Source organism: Phascolarctos cinereus, unplaced genomic scaffold (genome assembly GCF_003287225.1).
Source record: "Phascolarctos cinereus isolate Bilbo 61053 unplaced genomic scaffold, phaCin_HiC Scaffold_3;HRSCAF=262, whole genome shotgun sequence".
Lineage (NCBI taxonomy): Eukaryota > Metazoa > Chordata > Mammalia > Diprotodontia > Phascolarctidae > Phascolarctos > Phascolarctos cinereus.
Genome location: NW_027555736.1, coordinates 189,874,113 through 189,892,229, shown reverse-complemented (window position 1 = coordinate 189,892,229; position 18,117 = coordinate 189,874,113). Strand labels below are relative to the sequence as shown.

Here is an 18,117-nt window from a genome sequence, read left to right as displayed (position 1 = left end):
AAGATGGTGACATCAATGTCACCAGGTCCTACAATTGCACAGCAGAGGGAGAGCCCTGCAGAGGGCTACCCTCGCTCCCTTGTCACATGGAGAAGTGCCAGCTAAACCACAGAGGAGAAAACACCTAGGACAGCTCTCTGGGGCAGTCCAGTCCTGGCTGCAGGGACAGGCACAGGAACGCCGCCTAAGGAAGAAGCTCCAAACGCCAATCTCTCTTCCACCCACTTCTGCACATTGCCTGGGCCTCAGGGGAACCAGGTGAATGCACTTGTTTTCTCTGTCCACCTCCCCCACACTCCTTTCTCCCTCTCACAGATCCCTGGAATTCAGCTTTCTCTAGCATGAACAATCCTTGGGATTGTCCCAGGGTCTTTTTCAGGATACCTCTCTTTAGGAAAAAATATATTCCTAGACATTGCCAAGCACTTATTTGTTTGGTCTCTGTAATCAATTCCAAGGGCACCTTCTCTCTTGGACAAAAATCAAAAATGGAAAAAGGATCATTCCCCACCACCTACCTCAGTCAGTCAAGTGGCATTTATTAAGTGCCTACTATGTGCCAGGCCCTGAAGATTTTTTTTAAATGGAGGAAAAAACCAACAAAAACAGTCTCTACTCTCAGGAGCTCACAGTCTAATGGAGGATACAATGTGCAAATAACTAGATACAAACAAGATATATACAGGATATATTGTGGGTAGTTTCAAAAGAAAATACTATGATTTAAAAGCCTGGGAAAGGCTTCCTGCTTTAACTCCCTTGTAGATTAGTGCACATGGGCAGACAGCTGATGTTTATCCCGACCACCATTTATCTCCCTGAATACCCAGGCCACACTTTGGCATCTGAAATTTGTTTTTGTGTATTTTTTTGTTTTGTCACACAGCTAGTAAGTGTCAAGTGTTTGGTCTGAAGTCGGATTTGAACTCACGTCCTCCTGACTTCAGGGCCGGTGCTCCAACCACTGCACCACCTAACTGCCCCTAGCCTCTGAAATTTTAAAGGAAGTTTCAGGATTTGGGGCCATCTTAGTGAACTACAGTAATAATGATTCCCTTTTACAGAATGTCTTAAAAGGTTTGGGAGGCAACCTGAAAATAGTAGATAGAGAGCTGGCCTCAAACCAGGAAAACAAGTTCCATCTCTGACACAGGAGCCTACACCTATCACTTAACCTCCTCAGCACCCATCTGCACTAACAGAAGCTCCTCACCTATGCAGCTTGGTCCTTTTGATTAGTTCAAATTAAACAGTTCCCTGAAGTAGTCTCATGTATTTAAATTCTTACTATTTGCACGCAGCTAGGTGGTGCAGTGGATAGAGCACCAGCCGTGAAGTCAGGAGGACCTGAGTTCAAATCCGACCTCAAACCAAACACACTTACTAGCTGTGTGACCTTGGGCAAGTCACGTAACCCTACTGCCTAGCCAAAAAAAAAAAATTCTGATGGCAGAAACAAGTCTGAAGAGAAAACTAAGAATCAGAAAGGTTAAATGACTTGCCTGTGTTTCACTCATTTTTTTTTCAGTTGTATCTGACTCTTTGTGACCATATTCAGGGTTTTCTTGGCAAAAATACTGGAGTGGTTGACCATGTCCTTCTCCAGCTCATTTTATAGATGAGGAAAATTAAGGTAAAGAAGTTTAAGTGATTTGTCCAGAGTCACACGAGACTGGATTTGAACTCAGAAAGATGAATTTTCCTGATTTCAAGCTCAGTGCTCTATCCACTGTACCACCTACCTGCCTTGTACCTGTGATAGAACAGCTAGTAAAGGTCCAAGAAGGATGTGAACCTGAAGAGGTCTAGGGGTTTTGGGGTGCTGGGACCCCAAGATCACGGTACCGGGCCCTGCTGAATACATTCAACTCAAATCTTCTTCAGCCAGAGAAAAAGTCTATTAGTGATAAATCACATTGACCAGGTGACACCCGTAAAGACGAGCGGGCATGAGAGGTTCTCAGCCTTGTGGGCCTGAGATTCTCAGCATCTGAATGAGGGCCAAGGTGGATCTTAAATACTAAAGTAACTCTGGGTGGCCAGAGAAGGGGGTTGGGGAAAGGGTCTAGGTAAGAATTCTAGTTGGGGAGGTCAGAGAGATTGAATAGACAATGGCAATAGATAATGGAGGGAACAGGAAGGCAGAAGTTTGAAAGGCATCTGCACAAAATCAAGGTGGGGCTAGGACTTTCAAAAGGAGATAAAGGAAGGCCTTTCTGGGGCCTATAGACAAGAGCCAGATTCTATTCAGGGCAAGGGTTGAAGGTGCATCTGAATAAGATCTAAAGGTAAGCTAGGGCTTTCAAGGGAGATGAGGGTCTGGGGCCTGTGAGTCAGATTCCCTTTGGGGCAAAGTGTGAAGATCTTGGCTTGGGCCCCACCCTCATCAAACCCAGATATTCTGATCCCAAGACCAGTGCTCATTTCACTACAATCTACTATAGTCACAGACACTCTGACTAGAGTCTGTGGATTGCCTGTGTTGTTTATTTTCCCTTTCCCCTTTTCCATAAGGTCTGAAATTACTGGTAACTGGCAGCAAAAAGGAAAAATGGAGCAGCCAAAGTATCTAATTCATGAATACCTGAAGAGGTATTCAGGAAGTACTCTCCTTTGGGGCAGAAATCAGAGAGGGCAACCATATATAACCTTGTGCAAGTCTCACAGCCACAGAGTGATCCATCAATGAACAAATATTCATTTAGCAGTTACTATGTGCCAGGTACTGTGCTAAGTGCTGGAGATACAAACAAAAAGCAAAAACTATTATTCTGTGCTTGAGGAGCTCACATTCGAAGGCAGGAGTTAATAGCCACATAAAGGATACATAGAAAATAGATTAGACAGGTGGAAGCTAACCCTTGTAGGATAAGGCGCTAGAGCTCGGGAAAGGAAGGAAGGCAGTAGGGAGGGAGAAGGGGACAGGGACAAGGAAAGCCTGGAACTGGGATTCTAAGAAGCAAAGAAATGAAGAGGAAGAGCATTAGTGATCTAGGGGGCAGTCAGTGCAAAGAGACAGAGAAAAAGAAGCATCTTAGGAAGAAGGAGTATATGTTCCACTTAATTAAAATTCAATTAAAAAAACCTACTTCACAATTTAAAGGCTCAAGAAAGAGCCTCACGTACTCACTGCAGTAGATGTCATTGACCCCTTACCTATGACACTAGCCACCCTTGTTAGGCTCTTTTGAGCTAGATAAAATCTTCAATTGCAGATAAATCACATAAGGAAGGATTATGGTCTTCACTTCTAATCATGGAAATGCAAGCTACCTTATAGGCAGTGGTGGGTTCTCCCTACAAAACATATGCAGGTCATACTTTTATATGTAATCTGCATTAGTAACATTTTATTACCTTCTTAAGTATAGACAATAAACAATAAATTAAATCCTTCTTTGTAGTATTTGCTGATTTCCAAAGTGTAAATATTCTATGCTGAATATTTAACCACCTGCTGTAAAGAACCACTATGAGCTGACTCCAGCCAGGACCCCTCTGTCAGGCCAGAGACTGATTTGGTTTGTGTATCCTTAACACCTAATACTGTGGCTTTGCCAACTGTAGGTGTTTAATAGAGGCTTGTTGAATTGAAACAAATTTTAGGGTTGCTCAAAAGAGGGAGAAGTATATTTGAAAAAGAATGAAATACTGAAGAAAAGGGCATCAGCAAAATGTTTTTAAAATTTAGGGCTGAAAAGGATCTTATGATTCTAAGAAGTTATCTAACCCAGCCCACTCATATAGGAAGAAACAGAAACTTCAATTTTAAAAGATAGATGATAGGATTTAGAGCTGAAGTCACCTTAGACATCATCAGTCTAACTCCCTCATCTTACAGATAAGGAAATTGAGTGCACTTAAATATATGCTACTTATACATACACGTGTATACTTATTATATATGTATACACGTGTGTATTGTGTATGTATATGTATGTGTGTAGTATAAATTTACTTAAGGACATTTCCTTGAAATAGTCTCCACTCCTTGAACACAGGCAAAGAATCTGACTGTGAGATACTGTCGTCCACAAGACTTAGTAAGCAGTCCCCAGGTTGCCTTCTATACCAGAAGCATGTGGGGAATCTGACTGTAGGGTACTGGACCTTTGCTTTCTAATTAAAATAATCAGGGAAAGCCTGCACAGTAAAGCAGCACAATACTTGCTTGGTGCTCTGCCCACACCAAAGATGCAGTACAGTAGCACTTTGTGGACACTAGAGGGTACTATGTCGACAGCCAGCTGGTTTTCCCTGGAACCAGATAAGACCTGGAGAGATTAAAAAATAATAATAATAACAAAAGACCAATAGGCTGCCCCATCCCCTGTGGAGCCCTGAGAGCTTCTCTGGGGCCTTTTCCTCATTCACTTTCATTACTGTTAAAATACAGTTCCTGCTTCCCACCACAGCAGCAGACAGGTCTGAAGTTGCAGTCCCAATGAAACTAGCATAAAATTGGTTTACAATGCTTCTAATTATTAACTCTAATTAATGAAATTAGTTTACAATGGTTGTAGGTTCTACTTTTTTTTCCAGTATCCATATTTCAAAAATTTATTATCTCAAATTGTGCATAATGGAATAAAAACTTAAGTTGAAAATGTACCTGTTATAAGGATGGAATTAGTTCAAATATATGTACATGGACACTTGGCAGACTGGTTTAAAGAAACACAGGGTCAGCGGAGTTTTTCAAATACAACTACCAAAAATGAGGGAGGAAAAAAACCTGTAAATACCGCAAAAAATTTACAGAAATATTACAAACCACAAGAAAATATTTCAAACACAGTAATTTCAGGTCGTTCTCGCTGTTTTTTGTTTTTTAATTTCTCTTCAAACTGAATCAGAATGAAAAGTTTGGAAATAAATTGCTACTATAAATTACCAGCCGTGGCAGCCTGTATGGAGAGGCCAGCTTTTGCTTTTTTTTCCCTTAACAATAAGTAAAAAAAAAAAGAGTACAACCTAAATGTTTGCCTTTTTATAGAAAACCATGGAAATGGTTTTTCCCAAGTATCCTAACCTTTTTTTCTCCTTTTGTACAATTTCTAAACAATTAAAATGTCCAAATTGAAATTAATTCCTTCCTCTCCTGTTTGTAACTGCCCTAAATCCCAGTTTGTAGTGATTAGAAATTCTGCAAGAAGACTCTTGAAAAATATTGGCAAATTTTCAGATTAGAAACAATGGGCATTTTGATTGCCATGTTTATCTCGATAAATACTGTACAAAAGTGGCTTACAAATATTAAACCATTTTTTTTGTCATCACTTGGAGACTAGCTCTAAATATCATGGGTAAAGACTTCCACAAACTTTCTGCAAAGCTCCTACCATCCACGCTAGAACTTGTTAAAAAGTTTTGTGTAGTTTTCTTCCCTTCAGAGACCTAAACAAGCACCCCTTTTGTCTCCCCCTCCCCCAAGTTCTCTGTACAAAAACAGTCCCCCCAAAAAGAAGTCTGGAATCTCTCAACAAGTTTTCATCTTGGCATTGAGGTAATTGTTGGGTTTTTGCTTTGTCGTGTGTGTGTGTGTGTGTGTGTGTGTGTGTGTGTCTGTGTGTGTGTCTGTGTGCCTTAAGTTCTTCTTTGCAGTTGTCATTGCCATAAATGGTGGGGAATTTCCACCCCCTCCCATCCGGTGGTGCAGTGGGCTCCTTTCTCTATGTGTAGGCTCTACTTTTTGCTAGGATGATCTCAGGAGCATAGAATGTTAGAGATGGAAGGAATTGTGGAGATCCATTAGATAAGTAAACTGAGGCCCAGAGAACAGAGTAGTAATAAGTGATGGTAGGTGATTTGACAGCTAGGTCATGAAGTGAGTAGAGCACTAGGCCTGAAGTCAGGAAGACTTGAGTTCAAATTCTGGCCTCTGATACTTACTAACTGTGTGACCCTGAGCAAATCACTTAACTGTTTGCCTCAGTTTCCTCATCCATAAAATGAGTTGGAGAAGAAAATGACCAACCACTCCAGTATCTCTGCCAAGAAAATTCCAACTGGGGTCACAAAGAGTTGGACACATCTGAACAACAAACTGCTAACTCTAAATACTGAATACATTCCAAGCAAAGGAGGAGAAGCTTATATGTGTGTGTGTGTGTGCATATACACACATACATACACATACACACACATAATGCCTGTGAGTATGCATTTAAACATGTCTAATCACATATATACATTGTTGTGCATATACATGTATACTTGCATACATACCGATGTGTAAATATATGCACATACATATACAAATTATGTGTGTGTGTGTGTGTGTGTGTGTGTGTGTGTGTGCATAGACAAGCATTTATTAAGCACCTACCATGTGAGAAGCACTAAGCCACATTTTGGGATTATAAAGTAAAAGCAAAAGTCTCTCTCCTCGAGAGTTTACATTCTATCAGAGAAGGCAACCTATACATATATAAGTATTTATAAAATAAACACGGGGTGATTGGGCATGGGCGCTAGTAGTAGGGAAGGATCAGGGATGGCCTTGTGTACGAAAGCTCTTGAGGTGGGTCTTGAATGAGACTAGGGAGCCCAGTAAAGCAGGACTGCATTCCAAGTGTGGGAGATATTCAGTGCCAAAATATGAAGATGGAAAAGGGGGAGGTGCTGAAAGAACACCAGTCTGACTGGACTGTAAAGTACTGGAAGGAGAGTAAGGAAAGGTAAGTTGGGGCCAAATTACGAAGGGCTTTAAATGCCAAATACAGGATTTTATATTTTATCATACAGCAAGTGTTTTTAACTTTTTTTTAATCACAGACAGACAGACCCCTTTGGCAATCTGGTGAAACCTATGGACTCTGTCTCAGAATGTTTTTAAATAACTGAAGGAAATGCTATATTTCAGTTAGTAGTTAGTAAAAGTAACCATGTTTTCCCATCCAAGTTCATGGACCTCCTTTCTATCCATAGACCTTTTGGGAGTCCATGGACTCCAGATTAAGAACTCCTGTTCTAGAAGTGATGGGAAGCCACTGAAATTCATTGAGGCAGAAATTGACATGGTCAGATCTGCATCTTGGGAAAATCACTTTGGCAGTTCTGTTGAGATGAATTAATGTGGGAAGAAGACGAGTCAGAGACACTAACTGGAAGACTATTACAGTGGTCTAGGCAAAAGGTGATATGGTGGTACGTGATACAATCATGGTTTGGGGCATGGTAAAATATCATTATTTATAAATACTGAACTAAGCGGTCCTCAATCATTCTATTCCTGAATCTGCTTGCTGTTCTTTAAAGTGGAAAAAGAAAAGGAGAAAAAAATCCTTCCTTTACATGTCACGTAAATACAATCAATATATGATCCAGTAAAGATTATTGCAGGCCACGAGCTAAACAGTTCATATTTTAAAATCCTATTACAATTTTAAGAAAGAATCGCATGTCTGGTTTTTCATTTGAGGTCCTTCATTGGCCAAATTTCCCTATTTGATGCTTTTCCTTCCTGGTCTATTCCTGTGGTAATATGCTACCATCTGTCCAGTTGCTGCACAAAACCTCTCAACTCAGCTCTGACAGCCTGAGCTTTCATTTTACCTCCCAAGTCTCGTGTCTTCATTAGGTCACAAAGTTTTCTGAAGCTCAATTAGGCATATTAAAGAGATTTGGAGGCTGCAAATTTCTCCTCTCTGAAGGATGTTAGATATAAGTGAGGGGCTAAACAGATGTTAAGCAACTGTACTTGTTTTCCCATAAAAATAGATTAGTCTGAATTGTTCCCTTGAAAACACAGGTTAGTTACGTATAGTCCTATCTATCTTCTTAAGGTGGTCTGTGGGTACAAATAAAAAACCTTCTTCAAATTTCCTCAACAATGAGAGCTTGGTTTTCTCCTTATAAAATAAATCACGTTACCCCCTGATGTCCCCCCTCAAGTTTCCTGACTCTGCCTAGAGGCAAAGCCCATTTTTTGGCACTGAAATCCACCCACAACACTGATCTGAAGATTTCCTCTCAAAGTGTGGGCCGACCTAAAATGTTTTAAAAATAACTTAGCAACCAGTATGTATTCAAGCTTGAACAATGACTGTTTTAGAATCTAACCTTTGTTCCTGGCATTTCAAATCAAAATCCTTCAAAAGAATTTATCCTCCTCCAAGTTTCAAGGTCAGACAATAATAACAAATATAATGTAATGTAAAACACCCATAAAGCTTTTTTCAAAGCTACTTCTTAAAATACCACTGAGGAATTGCAATACAAACAGTCACCTCGGTATCCATGAGAAACAAGCTGTTTAAAAATATCCCTAGTGGGGAAGCTTGGTGGCACAGTAGATAGAGCACCAGCCCTGCAGTCAGGAGGACCTGAGTTCAAATCCTGCCTCAGACACTAGACACTTATTAGTTGTTTGACCCTGAGCAAGTCACTTAACCCTAACTGCCTCCCCCAAAAGCAAAAATAAGTAAATTTTATGTGTGTGTGTGTGTGTGTGTGTGTGTGTGTGTACACATACATATCACTAATGATGGGGTCATCTATATTTCTATGGTACTATAAGTTCTTGAGGTGATAGAGTAAGGAAAGAGTAACAAGCCTGGAGTCAGAAAGACCTCAGTTCAAACCCAGCCTCAGACACTTACTAGGACTGTGACCCTGGGCAGGTCACTTAACCCTGTTTATATTATTTTCCTCATCTATAAAATGAGCTAGAAAGGGAAATGACAAACCACTCCAGTATCTTTGTAAGAAAATCCCAAATGGGGTCATGAAGAGTAGGACACAACTGAAAACAACTCAACAACAATCCTCAGGGCACATACAACTTGTGTTTTTAAAGTGGACATTAAGTTTAATACAGTAATTCTAGGAGGCAGCTAGATGGTGGATAGAGTGCCAGGTCTGAAGTCAGGAAGGCACATCCTCCTAAGTTCAAGTCAGGCCTCAGACACTTATTAGCTGTGCCGCCTAGGGCAAGTCACTTAACCCTGTTTGCCTCAGTTTCCTCATCTGTAAAATGAGCTGGAGAAGGAAACAGCAAAGTACTCTAGTAACTTTGCTAAGGAAAGCCCAAATGGAGCCATGAAGAATCAGACAAGAGTGAAAAAAAAAACTGAACCACAATAATAGGTTCTTATGGTGATTTGTGATGTCTATGGACCACTTCTCAGAATAATATTTTTAAATGCACAAAATAAAATACATAGGATCACAACAGAAACCAGTTTATGGAAATGCAACTATCAAAATGTTTTTAAAACAAATCAATGGACTCCCTAGAATCTATCCATTGATCCCTTGGGGTTCTGTGGCTCCAGGTGAAGAACTCCTGTGTTATACCTATTCTAACTTGTAGACTTCCATCCACCTCTTACCTGGCAATAGCCTCCAAATTGGCCTCTAGACCTCTAGTCTCTCCCCAGCTGCCAAACTGATATCCCTAAAGCACCAAAAGTCATAGATTCAAAGTTCAAAGGGACCCTAAAAGACCATCTAATTGAACCTCCTAGTTTTACAGATGAGAAGTGACTTGTCCAAGGAGATACAGATAGCAAGTAGCCATGTCACTCCTGTCAACCTTAAGAGTTCAGTCCAAAAAAAAAGACAAACAGAATTAAATCATATGCATGTTTATTTTCTCTCAAAGTGGGTGGAGCATGCATGTGGAGCTTCAGTCAAAACTGAGCTCCCTTTGGGGTTAGGGTGCACAGTTTATATTCTCTTTCAACAGGGTCTGATGTCACTCCATCATCATTTCACTCCTGGACCTAGAAAATGTCTCTATACCAGACCACCTCCAGCCTTGAGATATCTAGACAAAAGAATCTGTCTCCATCCAAGCTGGAATAGAACACAATGAGCTTCCCAATCTTAGATTAAATTCCTTGCAGACTTGGGTGGGGGTGGACCAGGATAAGAAGAGTCAATGCAATCTCATTATTAGTAATGTCCTTCTGAAGAAAATCAGGACTTTGGAAGAAGAAGGGGAGCTCTGAATCTCCAAGATGTTGGTTATTCATTATCTTTTTTCACACTCTTTTGCCCAAGAACCTCCACTGGGCTGCTAGACATAGGCCACAGAAGTCTATCATACTAAATATCTATAGTAGAACTTTTTGTGGTCAGAAAGGACTGGAAACTAAGTAGATGCCCATTGACTGGGGAATGGCTAAATAAATTGTAATATATGAAAGGGATATTATTGTGCTATACAAAACAAAAGGTATGATGAATAAAAAGACTTATAAACTGATAACAATGAAGTAAGCAGAGCCAGGAAAACAATATGTACAATGGCTACAATCAATCAATCAATAAACATTTATTAAGCATCTACTATAGGTCAGGTATTGTACTAAGTGCTGGGGATACAAAAAGAGACAAAAGAGAGCCCCTGCCCTCAAAGAACTCACAATCTAATGGGGGAAAAAAACATGCAAATAAATATATACAAAGCAAGCTATACACAAGATAAATAGGAAAATAATTAACAGAAGAAAAGCACCGGAATTTAGAGGGGCTGGGGAAGACTTCCTGTAGAAGGTGTGATTTTAATTGGAACCTAAAGGAAGCCAGAAAGTTCAATAGCCAGAGAGGAGGAGGAAGAGCATTTTAAGCATGAAGGACAGCCAGAGACAATGCCAAGAGCCAAGGGATGGAGTATCTTGTTTGCGGAATAGCCAGGAGGCCAGTGTCACTGACACTGCATGTATGTATGTATTGGGAAGTAAGGTGTAAACAGACTGGAAAGGTAAGAGGGTGCTAGGTTATGAAGGGTGGAGAATGCCAAACAATATTTTTTATTCATTCCTGGAGGCAACAGGGAGCCATTGCAGTTTATTGAATATGGAGGCTTATTGAATATGACATGGTTGGACCTACACTTTAGGAAAATCACTTTGATGGCTGAATGATGGAAAAATCGAAGTGAGGAGAAATTTGGGGCAGGCAGACCCACCAGTAGACTACTGCAATAACCTATGTGTGAAGTGACAAAGGTCTGCCCCAGAGGGGTAGCAGCATCAGAAGAGAGAAGGGGGCATGTTTGAGATGTTGCAAAGGTGAAACCAACAGTTTTTGGAAACAGATTGGGTTTGGGGAGAAGGTGAGAGATAGTGAGGAATCCAGGATGACCCCTAGATTGTGAGCTTTTGGACATGTTTGGTTTAAGATGTCTGAAAGGCAGCTGGAGATATAAGACTGGAGGTCAGCAGAGAGATTGGAGCAGGGTAGTCATCAGCATAGAGATGGTAATTAAATCCATGGGAGCAGACAAGACCACCAAGTGGTATAGAGGAGAACAGGGTCCAGGACCGAGCCTGGAGAGACACTTATGATTAGAGACAGTGAAGTAGCAGTCTGATGGCTAGGGGAAGTAGAACCAGGAAAAAGCTGTCTCCCAAAAACCTAGAGAAAAAAGAATTTCAAGGTTGGAGAGAGTGATCAACAGTGTTAAAGGCTGCAGAGATGTCAAGATGACTGAGGGTTGAGAAAAGGCCACTGGATTTGGCAACTAAGAGATCAATAGTAGCTTTGGAGAGAGCAATTTCAGTGGAATGATAAATAGAAAGAACAACCACAAAGCAATCTGAAACAAATGCTGCAAAATTATAAAGACTTAACTTGGCCCCAAAAAAGAGATATGAGAAAACACTTCCCATTCCTCCTTTCCATAGGTGTGGAATATTGCACCTAATCTCAGATTTTTTCTAATATATTTATTACTAAATTTTTTCCTCTTCCTCTTCTTTTTCTTTTTTTGCTTTTTTTTTTGGTGAGGCAATGGGGGTTAAGTGACTTGCCCAGCGTCACACTGCTAGTTAAGTGTCAAGTGTCTGAGGCCGCATTTGACCTCAGGTCCTCTTGACTCCAAGGCCAGAGCTCTATCCACTGCGCCACCTAGCTGCCCCTCTCTTCCTATTCTTAAAATTTTTTTTGTTAGAAAGGGTAGCTCTCTAGAAGGGGGAAGGATGGAGTGGAAATCTAGGCAATGCAAAACCAAAAGATATTAACGGTTTTTTTTTCCTTAAAGAAGCTCTAACATCCCCTCACCCCCGGATCAAATGATACTAACTCCCCTTTTTGTCATTTAAAACTTGTTTACAGTCTGGCTCCAGCCTTCCCCTCATTACTTCCCTTTTCCCCTGTGGCCAGTGTTCCCAGTACATAATATTCTATCCCCAGCCTTCAAACAGCCCCGAACCACTCTTGTTCCTCATCCACCTCTGAGAACCCCAAATTCTCTTCCAAACTGTCCTTAAATGTCACTTCCTTCTTGACTGCCAGTCATCAGGGAAGTTCCTCCCCACTCCAAATTCCAAATACATAATCATTTTGTATTTATTTTACATAGATCCCGAATTTACTTACCAGTGAATGAGCCACAGCCCACCAGTAGAAGGTTAACTCCATGAGGGCAGGAGCACAAAGCCTGGCACTTAGTGAGCCTACAGTACCTGTTGACTGACTCCACAGTAATAGTTCAGGCCTCTCTAAGTGGTAACCTCGGTAGTTACTGTTGCAAGGTAAGATTTGGAGTCAACAAGTATTTAGTGATCACCTACTATGTGTCAAGCACTGCGATGAGTACTGGGGACATAAAGGAAGGCACAGGACAGTTCCCCACCTCAAGGAGCTCACAGTTTAATGAGGGAGACAGTCTCAAAGAGAGAAGGCACTGAAATTAAAGAGGCTTGTAGAAGGCGAGATTTTAACTAAGGTCCAAAGGAAGCTAGGAATCTATGTGCCAGGAGGTGGAGATGACTCCAAGTGGAGGTTCTAATTTCCTTTGGAATCAGCATAGTAAACCTAGGATTTCGACAAACAATGGATATCATTTCCCCAAGAGCAGGAAGTGGAAAGAACAAAAGGAGAAGCATTTTCACACTTCAGTTTTTCAGATTCTACTGGCTTTTCCAATAGTCTAAACTCACAAATTCACAATCCTATGCTAGAAATCACATCTGAGGCTTCTGCTTGGTTGATTTGGTTGGGAATCTGATTGAGGCAAAGGGCTAGGAATTGTGTCCTTGGGTGCTCATACCACAACCGGGAAGAAATTGGTTTTTTCCCCCTTTTTTGGAGGAATGAAAATAAAATGTTACATCTCCAGATATCTCTGGTATCAAATCTAGGCTGATTGTGAAATTAATCAATAGAACCACTGGACTCAGATCAATTGCATGTATAATCCTATTAAATTATTAATGGTTATCCTTTGAAATTCTAATCCCATGGTCCAGTGGAAAGTCTCAGCAGAGGGCAAGGCTGCCAGCAAAGTGAAGAAGTTATGCCCTAAATTGAGGCACAGTTCAGAGTTCATGCATAATCATTACATAATCCTGACCTCCCTCTCCAAAAACTACTTTAGCAATAAAATATATAGATACAAGTAATTATTTAAATAAATACAACTACATAATTATTTTGGATTTTTCCAAAGTCTGTTTTGATTTTTAAAAAAAATTTTATTGATGCTCTTTTTTGCTGTTACATTATTCATTTTTAAATATATACCTTCTTCTTCCCCTATCCAAAGATATCCTTTGTAACAAAAGAGGGGGAAAAAAGCAAAACCAACCAACATATCAACTGTATACTGTCAAGCACACTGAATTTGTTCTAAGAAAGACAAACAAAACGAGGCTGCATGTGCATGTTTATTTCTCTCAAAGCTGGTGGGGAGTTCACTGTGAACAATGAGGCCAAGGACGGATAGACAAAGGGGACCTTATATCTTCAGAGTGATTCCCTCTCACCCCTCCCTCCCTTCCTTGCTCAGGATGCCTGTGTCAACCCAAATTATAGTTTCCATATGTGTTAACCATAATATAAGAAAGGAATTTCTTAATGGGATAGATTGTAAATATAACAAGATAAGAGAATGTCAAGGTGTTAACAGAAATTATAGATCCAGGAAGTCTGTGTTTCTTCTACCATTAACATGACATAAAATTAGATAATCTATTATTAACCATTCCAAAAGCAAATGCCTTAGTCACAAACCAAGAATCAAGGTTTAGAGTCAGAGGTGACCTTAGGAAGCATCATAAGGGTGGAATCTGCGGCCTCGAGGCCACATGTGGCCCTCGAGGTCCTCGGGTACAGCCCTTTAATTGAGTCCAAACTTCACAGAATAAATCCTTTTATTAAGGCGATTTGTTCTGTGAAATTTGGACTCAATCAAAGGGCTGCACCGGAGGGCAGGTGTGGCCTTTTGACTGAGTCCAAGTTTTACAGAACAAATCCTTTTATTAAAGGGATTTGTTCTGTGAAGTTTGGATTCAGTCAGAGGTTCTGCACTTGAGGGCCTAGAGGGCCACATGTGGCCTGGAGGCCTCAGGTTCCCCATCCCTGAATACAATCCCCTTATTTTGCAGATAAGGAAATAGAAGCCCTGGGAGAAGTAATTTGCTCCAGAAGCACAACCAGTTGTAGAACCAAAATCTGACTGAAATGTCAGTGCACTTTCCACTAAACCAGGCTGTTTCCTGTTACTTAATCTAAGTGAACCTCAGTTTCCTTATCTGCAAAATGGGGATAATATTTGCATTAATGATCAATCTCACAGGGTTATGCTTTCTTAAACCTTAAAACACTAAATCAATGTGAGTTATTATTACCTGCTGTGTGACTTCAAGTAATTCTTGCGACTTCTCATCTATAAAATGGGGGAAATAACTGCACCACATAGTGGTTATAGTGTGGGTCACAATGAAACATACATACTGCTTTGTACCAAGTGTACATATCACTTCTGTTTAAATGAGATAAAACATATCTCTAATTAAGACAGTGTACATAAAGCACTTTGTAATCATAAAGGATAAATATAAACTGCTAATAATTTTTAATTTAAGCTGGATTGTTGGTTATAAAACCAAAGCTGATGATGGAGATCCACAGCAGATGGCAGTGGTCACCTTATGTGGCAGATAAGAAAACTGAAGGCAAGGGAGGTTAAATGATGGGTCCAAGGTCATATAGGTAACAGAAGCACCAAAGATGGATTTAAACTTCTATTACATTCTCTGACCCCAGTGTTTCCCTCTGCATGGGTATTTAATAAGAGACCTTCCATGAACCCAATCTAGATGGGGCAGTAGATAGAGCACCAGGCCTGGAATCAGGAATACTCATCTTCCTGAGTTCAAATCCATCCCCAGACACTTACTAATTAAGGGGCAGCTAGGTGGCGCAGTGGATACAGCACTGGTCCTGGAGTCAGGAAGACCTGAGTCCAAATCTGGCCTCAGACCAAACACTTAACACATACTAGCTGTGTGACCCTGGGCAAGTCACTTAATTTCAATTGCCTAAAAATTAAAAAATTAGATAAAAAAACCAGCCCTTCCATGGAAGTAGAGGACAGATTTTCTACATTCCTTGGTACCATATGCCCATAGACTTCCATCTCTGAATTATGTTACAATCTGTTCTTAGTGTACGCTAAGGACGGCTGTTTTTTGCAGTGAGGAAAGAGGGTGGAGGGAGTCCAAAAAGAAGGCACCTACTATGTGCCAGGCACTATACTAGTAAGCACTTTACAACTATTATCTTATTTGATCCTCAAAACAACCCTAAGAATTAGGTGCTATTATCATCCCCATTTTACAGCTCAGGAAACTGAGGCAGGCAAAAGTTCCATGATTTGCCTGGGGTTACCCAGCTATTAATTGTCTAAAGCTAGATCTGGACTCAGATATTCCTGACTCCAGTCTCATCCCTCCATGTCCACTGTGCCACCTAAGTGCCTTGGTCTGAACCCAAGAGAGGGAGACTTCTAGTGTGAAAACTCCCCAGGCAACACACAGACTTAATGAGTTGTCCTGGGCACAGAGAGGTTAATCTACTTGCCCATGGTCACAGAGTTATGTTCCAGGTGCTGGATTTGAACCCAGGCCTTTCCGCCTCCAGAATCATTCCTTTATCTCATCATCCCAAGCTGCTTCTTCATGCCAAGCACACAGCATTAAAAAACAGTCTCCTGTGGAGGTTAGCTAAGCCAGTGTCCACATTCCTCCATCTTCATTATGACTTCCAAATTTCCCACAAAAAATAGGCAGAATCGTAATTCTAGCAATTGAATAACACAGTCAGGATATACACAGGGTGCTCCTGTGACTATACCTAGTTAAAAATCTCCCTTCCAGGAGCTAATGGGGAGACGTGCAGGGGAAGGTGGCCTAGATATTCCAGATCTTGGATTGTATTGTAGAGCAGTGGTTGTCAAGACTGCTTGATGCTGGCTGGAGGTAGAGTGGTGGATCAGTGGAATAGGTTAAATAGGCAAGACACAGTAGTCAATGATGATAGTAATCTATTATTTGATAAACCCAAGGACCCCAGCTTCTGGGATAAGAAGCCACTCTCTGAAAAAAGCTGCTGGGAAGACTAGGCATAGACCAAGATCTCACACTATGTACTAAGTTGGGGTCAGGGTGGGTTCATGATTTATATAGGCTGATACTGTGGACAGACTGGGAGAGCAGGGGAATGGTTTGCCTATCAGATCTATGGAGAACAGAGGAATTCGTGACCAAACAGGAGATGGAGAACATTATGAAAGGTGGGATGGATGGTTTTGATTACATTAAACTGAAAAGCTTTTGCACAAACAAGGCCAATACAGCTAAGATCAGAGGGAGGGTAGAAAATTGGGAAAGAATTTTTACAACCAGTCTCTCTGATGGAGGCCTCATTTCTAAAATATATTGACAATTATGTTAAATTTATAAGAAAATGGGCCATTCCCCAATTGATAAATGGTCAGGAGATGTGAACAGACAGTTCTCAGATGAAGAGATTAGAGCCATCTATAGTCATATGAAAAAATGCTCTAAATCGTTATTGATTAGAGAAATGCAAATCAAAACAACTCTGAGGTACCACATCACACCTATCAGATTGGCCAACATGACAAAACAGGAAAATGATAAATGTCGGAGGAGATGTGGGAAAACTGGAACACTAATGCATTGTCGGTGGAGTTGTGGAGTGATCCAACCATTTTGGAGAACAATTTGGAACTATGCCCAAAGGGCTACAAAAATGTGCATGCCCTTTGACCCAGCAATGGCACTTCTAGGGCTATATCCCAAGGAGATCATACAAATGGGAAAAGGGCCCAAATGTACAAAAATATTCATGGCAGCTCTTTTTGTGGTGGCAGGGAACTGGAAATTGAGAGGATGCCCATCAATTGGGGAATGGCTGAGCAAATTGTGGTATATGAATGTAATGGAATACCATTGTGCTATAAGAAATGATGAACAGGCTGACTTCAGAAAAACCTGAAAAGATTTATATGGTCTGATGCTGAGTGAAGTGAGCAGAACCAAAAGAACATTGTACACAGTTAACAGCCACGTTGTGCGATGACTAATATTGATAAACTTAACCCTTCTCAGCATTACAAGGATCTAAGACATCTCCAGAGTCCTCGGGATGGAAAATGCTGTCCACATCCAAAGAAAGAACTATGGAAGTTGAATTGCTATTTTTTTCTCTTCTGTTGAGTTTTGTTTCCTCTTTTTGATGGTTCCTCCTATTGGTTTTAATTTTTACTTACAACATCATTAATGTGAAAATATGTTTAATAGGAATGTAAATGTATAGCCTATATCAGATTGTGCGCCGTCTTGGGGAGGGTGGTGGGGAGGAAGGAGTAGAAGAGTTTTCAACTCAAAAGCATATGGAAGTGATTGTTGATAAATCAAAATAAATTAATTTTCAAAAAAATCAAAAAAAAAAATCTCCCCTTACCCAGATACCATTTGAGCCTAGCGGCCATTCACTGGATTAAAGGTGTGGTTGGACACTTCTAGACTTACAGGTTCATTCACTTTAAATGCTTGGACATTGTCTCTACCTTGTCTGTTTTTAGAGTTAAATAAAATGTCAATAAACCTACAGTGTTCCTCATTGTTTCTTTTACAATTGTATCTGCTTAATTTTAAGTTAAAGATGGACTCCTCTATATGCATCAACTTAGCCTTTTTTTCCCCTCTGCTCCCTTACCCTTTACTTCTCAGTGAAATCATTATTTGCTTGAAAAACAAGTGACAGCCATTATCTCCCACTCCAGGCATTTTCATTGGCTGTTCCAGTGCCTGGAATGCTCTCCACCCCTGACTTCCCTCAACTAAAATCCCACCT

General features: G+C 40.6%; 1 protein-coding gene across 3 annotated transcripts in view; it reads right to left on the bottom strand.

Annotated features, from left to right (window-relative positions):
- SORD (sorbitol dehydrogenase) overlaps positions 1 to 18,117 on the bottom strand; it is a 98,665-nt gene that overhangs the window by 34,450 nt on the left and 46,098 nt on the right. The gene's annotated exons all lie outside the window — the stretch shown is intronic.